This window comes from Scylla paramamosain, chromosome 5 (assembly GCF_035594125.1).
Source record: "Scylla paramamosain isolate STU-SP2022 chromosome 5, ASM3559412v1, whole genome shotgun sequence".
NCBI lineage: Eukaryota > Metazoa > Arthropoda > Malacostraca > Decapoda > Portunidae > Scylla > Scylla paramamosain.
Genome location: NC_087155.1, coordinates 33,999,242 through 34,006,599, shown reverse-complemented (window position 1 = coordinate 34,006,599; position 7,358 = coordinate 33,999,242). Strand labels below are relative to the sequence as shown.

Here is a 7,358-nt window from a genome sequence, read left to right as displayed (position 1 = left end):
AGGGAGCCATTAGGGTGATAAAAGAGGGAGGAACTAAGGAAGGCAAAGGAGGTGACTAAATAAGAGAAGGAGTGGAAGTGGCAGAAGGAAGGATATTTGAGTGGAATAAAAGGAGGTAGCAGAAGAAAAGGAAAGGGAGCCGTAGAGTTGATAAAAGGAGGAAGAAGGAAAGCGAAAGCAGAGGAAAAGGAGGGTAATTATGGGTGATGAAGGAGGGAGGACAAGAAAAACGGGGAAGAGAGAGAGAGAGAGAGAGAGAGAGAGAGAGAGAGAGAGAGAGAGAGAGAGAGAGAGAGAGAGAGAGAGAGAGAGAGAGAGAGAGAGAGAGAGAAGAGAGAGAGAGAGAGAGAGAGAGAGAGAGAATGATAGAAGAAAATAGAGGATCAAGAAAAATAAAATTGATGAACGAAAGGAGGTAGAAGGAAAATAAGAGAGCAATGAAACGATTGCAAAGAAGGAAGTAAGACAGACATGAAAAATATGGAGGAATAATAAGGAAAAACTGTAATAAAGAACTAAAAAAAAAGATCAAGGGATGCATGGGAGGAAGTGAAAAGAAGCTGGAAGGGAGTGGCCGTGAAAGTGAGGTAAGAATCGGTGATGTGGAAACTGAAGCGATAGAAGGGAATAATAATGAAGTGCAGTGTGATAAACGGTACAGTAAAGAAGCGTGTTGAGGCTAAATAATGACTTGATTTCACCGCGCATTAGTTTTTTGTAGTACGACAAGATTGATGCTACAGAGAGAGAGAGAGAGAGAGAGAGAGAGAGAGAGAGAGAGAGAGAGAGAGAGAGAGAGAGAGAGAGAGAGAGAGATTTCAGTGAGTCAGTTTGTCCATCTATCTATCTGGTTGTCTCTCTCTCTCTCTCTCTCTCTCTCTCTCTCTCTCTCTCTCTCTCCAGTCCCTCATTCACACAGGGCCCCAAGCGGAACTGGCGCTAAGATATAAATAAAACAACACATATAGCTGTCTGCCGGACGAAAGACACGACCGGACTGAGGGATGGGTGACGCTGGGCGAGGTTAGCTGTTTACCGTCTGGCTGCGAGTCGTGTGTGCGATATCGGCGATGCAGCGGGGTTATCGGAGGGGCTCGGGATATAAATGGGCCCTAAGTATGCTGAGGAATTGCCTGCGTCCCCTGCGCTGGCTGCTGCTGACGAGGGAAAGGGAGACGCTGAAGGTGTAGCTGGAACAGGAGTAGGAGGTGGATGAGAGGTGTTTGTTGTTGTAGTAGTAGTAGTAGTAGTAGTAGTAGTAGTAGTAGTAGTAGTGGTAGTGCTAGTAGTAGTAGTAGCAGAATGAGGGGAAAGAGAAGGAGAAAGGGTGAGGACGCTGTAGCAGGAGGAGGAGGACGAGGAGGAGGAAAATGAAAAAAAAGGTAAGAGTAGGAGATGGAGAAAGAAAAGATGGAGGTAAGGAAGTTAAAGTAGTAGTAGTAGTAGTAGTAGTAGTAGTAGTAGTAGTAGTAGTAGTAGCAGAAGTAGTAGTAGAAGTGATAATTGTAATAGCAATAGTAAGTAGTATGAGGAGAGGAAGGAAGGAAGAATGAAAAATGGAGGTAAGAAAGCTGCATGAGTAGTAGAAGAAGGAGGAGTAGGAGGAGGAGGAAAAGGAGGAGGAGGAGGAGGAGGAGAAAGAAAAAAAGGAGGAGCAGATGAAGTGAAATGTGTGAGAATCTCGAGGTCGGGTTAAGATCCTGTTGTGTTTCTCCAGTAAGCGATATGTTTGAGTGGCAGTGAGTCTTTGTGATCCTCCCCCCTCCTCTCTCACCCCTCTCCCACTTTCAGCCTTTTTGCCTGTCTTTTTCTTGGGTTTAGCAAAGGAGAGAGTAGTGTTAAATTGCGTCTTGACTGATTTTTTTTTTCTTCTCTTCTTGTCTCTTTCTCCCTCTCTCTCTCTATCTGTGTGTGTGTGTGTGTGTGTGTGTGTGTGTGTGTGTGTGTGTGTGTGTGCGTGTGTCTCCTCCATCTTCTTTTTTTAGCGAGAATAATTGATGATGGTTTGGCGTTTTCAACTTCCCGGTGCCACCAATATATTATGAAGCTTTTGTCGCGCCATTCGTCGCTCATTTGTCCTCCAGAGTCTTGCATTCTTGTGGTGATTCATTTGATTTCTCTTGGCAAGTTATCCTATCGTTCCCTTCATTATCTTGTATCTCATCTCTTTCATCTCTCTTATCTCTTTCTCATATCTCTCTCTCTCTCTCTCTCTCTCTCTCTCTCTCTCTCTCTCTCTCTCTCTCTCTCTCTCTCTCTCTCTCTCTCTCCAGGTGACTCCCGGCCAGCGTCCATCTGTCTCCAGCACTCAGGTGACGAGGCGCCATTGTTGTGCTTCCGCATGTTTCCACGCTTCTCCATCAAGGGCGCCGCCTCTCAGATATAAAAGATAGCCTTAATTTCACGCTGGATGTTGTTAGTGACTGCCTTGCTGCAAAGTTCTCTCGGGCGATTGTCTAATTAGGAACTGCAAAACTCGGAAAGAATAACTTTTTAAGCATAACTTCTACGAATTGAGAAGCGAAGGCAGGAGATTCCGGTTGACGCGGGAGCATGAGTAATCAAATGTGATGCACGAACTCAGTTTTGCTCCCCCGCGTTACAATGGAGAGATTAGTTGGACTTTTTTTTTTTTTTAATGCAGGTCGGGATAAATGGACTTTCACTTTATTGATCCACATGGGGGAAAAAATAACATTAACATCTACGTCTTTAGAAGATTCGAACCAAGAAAAAAAGGAACAGATTTCACTGACAAACGTTCATTCTTTGTTTCGCTTGGTGTGTAAGGCTTGTCATACCCTCCTCTCTTTCTCCTCCTCCTCTCCCTCTTCCTCCTCCTCCTGCAGTCCCCGCCAGACAGGCTGATCCATCACGCAGACATCACTCAGGCGCCTCACACCGTCTTCACCGCACGCTGGGGGGGCTAAGGGAGGCGCCCATGCCGCTACCCACAAAGGACGTGTCGTGCGTGGAATTGCTGATGGGACTTTAGGTAGGCTGCCTTGTCCACTTCCTTCAGCTGATTCATGAGAGAGAGAGAGAGAGAGAGAGAGAGAGAGAGAGAGAGAGAGAGAGAGAGAGAGAGAGAGAGAGAGAGAGAGAGAGAGAGAGAGAGAGAGAGAGAGAGAGAGAGAGAGAGAGAGAGGTGGAGTATGTGGAGAGGAAGAAAAAATAAATAAAAGAAGGGATATACATTTCCAGTCCATTTAATTTAAGATAAGCCTGATACTTTACAGCATGGCAGCTCATATTTTACGTTTTTTTGTTTGCAGTGGGCAATGCAGGTCGGAAGTCGTGTGTGGGCGTGTCCGCGTGAAGTGTGTTGGGGTCGAGCACGGTGGAAGGGCAACCTCGTCTTGGAGATTGGCTGTATACACTCCCCACGGTGTCGGTGATACATGAAGAGGTGGGTGATGTTACCTGCGCGGCCCGGCTCGTGATCAGCATGGCGGGAGGCGGAAGGGAGAGGAGGGAAGAAGTACAGGAAGGGTGAAAGATGGAAGGAGGGAGGAAGACAAGACGTGATGATCGTGACGTAAGATGACTTGACGGAGGAGAGATAAAAGTAACGAAGAAAGATGGAGGTAAAGGAAAAGAAGAAATTTCGGAACTTAGAGTTGAGGTACGAGTAAGTGATGCGAAGGAAAATATAGGAAGTAAAAATTATTAGACTGAAGAACGTAGTTGAGGTAATAGAAATACAGCCGAAGAAGAAAATAATTAATGAAAATGGAGGTGAAGTAAAAACGAAACTCCAGAACCGAGGAAGAGTTGAGGATAAATGAAAAAAAAAAATTGGAAAGAATAAATAAAATGGAAATAATAGGCGTGAGAAAGGGACTAGAGGAAAAGAAATACAGCAAAAGAAGAAATTGACGAAGAAAGATAAAAGTAAAAAAAAAAAAAAGCAAAAGAAACTTGGAAACTGAGGATCTGTTGAGGATGTGTATAGTAAATAATGAAGAAATATATACGAATTTAAAGAGCAAGTATAACTGAAGGGCAAAGTGGAGGCAATATAAACAGCCAAAGAAGAAGAAGAAGAAAAAAAAAAAAAAAGAAATCAGCGTTTTTCCTCCAATAACTAGCTCACAGGGATGATAAACTACATTCCATTTTCTTTACTGAACATCAAAATAAAAACTGAACCAATAAGTCGTGACGGGGAATCTCACACGAGCAGATTTATGGTGGTGGTTAAGAGGAAAAATAATTAAAATTTCTGCAAATAATAAGATAAAATAATAATTGGGGTAGAAGTTGTCACGTGTGGAAGATTTAAGACTTACTGGAAAGCTTAATCAATTATACTTTTTAGACATTTTGAAGCGAAAGAAACAGAAGATCTAAGAAGGAGGAAGACCGGAGAGGATGTGAATATAACAAAGGTGATGTGGACAAGATTCTTAGAGTTGTTAATCCGGGAAGGAATACAAATAACGGATTCAGGCCCGAGAACGTCAGATTTGAAAAAAAGGAGGAAAAATTTGCTTTCATATGGAAAAAAAAAGATAGATGATCAGAATAGGCTCAGTAATCAAGAAGCCATTGCTGAGTAAATAGGAAGCTTTAATTGATGGGGATGATAAGTGGGTATAGATATGTATTAGACTTATGAGTAGGCCTAATGGTTTCTTGCAGCTTTCCTTAAGTTCTTACTCTACTCATATAAGCAAGTAACTCATTATATCTATGTGAGTTCATCTGTCTGTCCCTGTATGTTCAGTTACTCACTCCATCTATCATTAGTATGTGTACGTTGGGCGTTAGCGACAAGCCCCATGAAAATACAGCAGAGGGCAGTGTGCAGGGTGAGTCTGAGTCTTGCAGTGTGTATCTTTCACTTACGGTTAGAGAAAAGGCGTCGTGAGTATGAGATACAGATAAAAAACAAAGGGAAAAGATACGTAAAGATAGATACACAGGTACAAGTAGACACGGGAAGATAAAGACTGGTATACGGAGAGATAGATGCGCAGATACAGATACGTGAATGTATATAAAAAAAAAGGGGAGTACTAACAGTTAAGATAAAGATAGATATACAGATTGCTACGTACACAGATGCAAATTAATACGGAAAGATAAGGACTGGTATACGGATAGATAGATACATAGAATGCAGCTACGGGGATGGAAAACAGGAATTCCTTCGAGTTGAATGAGATGCGCCTGAGGAAGGACAGGGGAGCGCGGGAGGGCCAGGAGTGAGGGAACTTTTGGCGACTGGTGTTTGTCAGATGTAGTGTGTAAAACAGCAACGTCCGCACCTTGGGAAGCACGCCTCACACACCAAGACTGAATACAAATACGTGTCGTTCCAGCAGGCAGTGTTGTGATGGAGAGTGTGTTGACTTGGGATAATTGTTTACACCTTCTGCAGCCGCGACCCGTGAGTGCCGTACTTGACCATGGTGGCCTAGAAGTCTTCCGTGGGACTTGCTACGTCTAATCCTTTTTTCTAGTCTTGTTTGTGAATGAGGGATTATTTGTATGTTTTTTGTCAATGTTAGAACACCTTTGAGTATATTGCAAGAGAGGTTTTGGTATATCTATATTCTGTCTCGTGATTAATCTGCGCATGCTCAAACGTGACATCCCTGCCACTGCCGGGAAGATTGCGTGCTGTTACCGAAAAGTACAACACTAATTGCAAAAAAAAAAAAGTAAGGAAAGGAGATAAATCGTAACTGATTCAAAACTATAAAAAAAAATTGTGAGAAATATTAAACACTAGAATAAATAAACTATCTCATAACATCAAGGAAAGACAAAGTGGACATTTAAGGAATGGGGGGAGAATGGGGGAAATGGAGGAGAGGGTGAGTACCCACAATGCATCTGTCCTTCTCCTTCCTCGCCCTCGTTTGCAGGAATGGCGCACTTCGCGGGACGTGGCGTTATATCCTGTGTTATCGGTGCTGGTGAGTGTGTGCGCGGTGCAGCAAGCGGTGCCCTGCCTTGCCTGCTGCTTGGGGGAGCGATGCAGAGTGGTGAGTGTGCTGATATTTTAGAGATGGAAGAATAATGTGGAGAAATGTGAAGGAACCGGTGGGTGGCGGCAGGCAGGCAGGCAGGACAGGTGTGTTAGGATGGACACCTGAGAGGGAATTAATCTTACGGCTATGTTTTCGTAGAGTCTTTGGTCTGATTTTCGTTCTTAACCTATGCACGTGTAATTTTGATTTTAAGGGTTACCTTTTCAACCTTTTCAATTGATGTTAGGTAAGTCGCACCTCAGGCTGACCAGTGACCACTCCCGCTACCCTGCCTGCCTCATTCTGCCGGTTCTTCCCATAATTTATGTACGATTGATTTAGTGACATTTTGGCGCAGTAGCAGGGAGGTGATTATGGTGCTAATGTTGAAGGCGAATTCAAATTAGTCGTGACGTCATGAATCCGTGACGTCAAGCTCCTGGTTTCTTCCCGTGCGTATATAATATTCTTGATGAAAGTATGCATATATTATATTGGATGGCTAATGATGGTTTCCTTTGCAGGTGTGTTACGATATATTGCTTGTATTTTGTAGGTATATTATAGCATGTTGCTCGTTTTTCGGGGATATTGTGGTAGTATTGAAAATGACATAGTAGTGATTTAATTTAGCATGAAGTATAAAGGAAGGAAACGTAATATGTAGTCTCCGCCTCAGTTTCTTTCAGCATAACGGTATTTAGTTTGCATATTTTATTGGCAATTTTGTTCTATATATAGACAATGTATGGTGTTATGAAGGAGAGCATCTGGTTGAAATTCCTCACGAGCCCTTAACAGTGGGAAATATTTATTCTACTGAGTAAATACCGGATAACAAAATGTAGGAGTATTCCCTGGATTCACTCTTAAGAAATAAACGATGCCGGTGGTGGTGGTGGTGGTGGCGGCGGCGGCGGCTATTAACAGTATGGCTCCTGTGACTTCTTGAGGTGAAAAAGATTTGGCGTAGATATAGAGTAATTCCTAAACACATCACTGACTGGACAATTAATAGTGGAGTGATTCAAACCTTTAAGTACCATTAATTTGATTTTACTGAGTTAAAATGAATAGGCAGCACAGAATGAATGACTGCAGTACCAAGTGGCATTTGAAAAAAAAAAAAAAAAAAATCGGGCGCCACAGACTATAGTGCAATGAATAGTGGAGTGATGCAAACTATTTAGTACCATTAGCCATATTTTGCTCACATTGAATTTAGGAAGCAACGCGGGATGAGTCACTAATACTGAGTGGCAAAAACAAGAAAAAAAAAAAAAAAAACTTGCCTGCCTTGGTAGCTGATGGCTAGTGGCGACAGCGGCATCACCACCACCACCACCACTACTACTACTGCTACCACTACCACTACCA

General features: G+C 42.9%; 1 long non-coding RNA gene across 1 annotated transcript in view; it reads left to right on the top strand.

The window, feature by feature from the left end:
* Positions 1–5,867: 5,867 nt before the first annotated feature.
* The window catches only part of LOC135100350 (uncharacterized), a 55,024-nt gene continuing 53,533 nt past the window's right edge, over positions 5,868–7,358 (top strand). The window contains exon 1 of the long non-coding RNA XR_010268626.1: positions 5,868–5,996. This is a non-coding gene — a long non-coding RNA (uncharacterized LOC135100350). The remainder of the gene's footprint in view (positions 5,997–7,358) is intronic.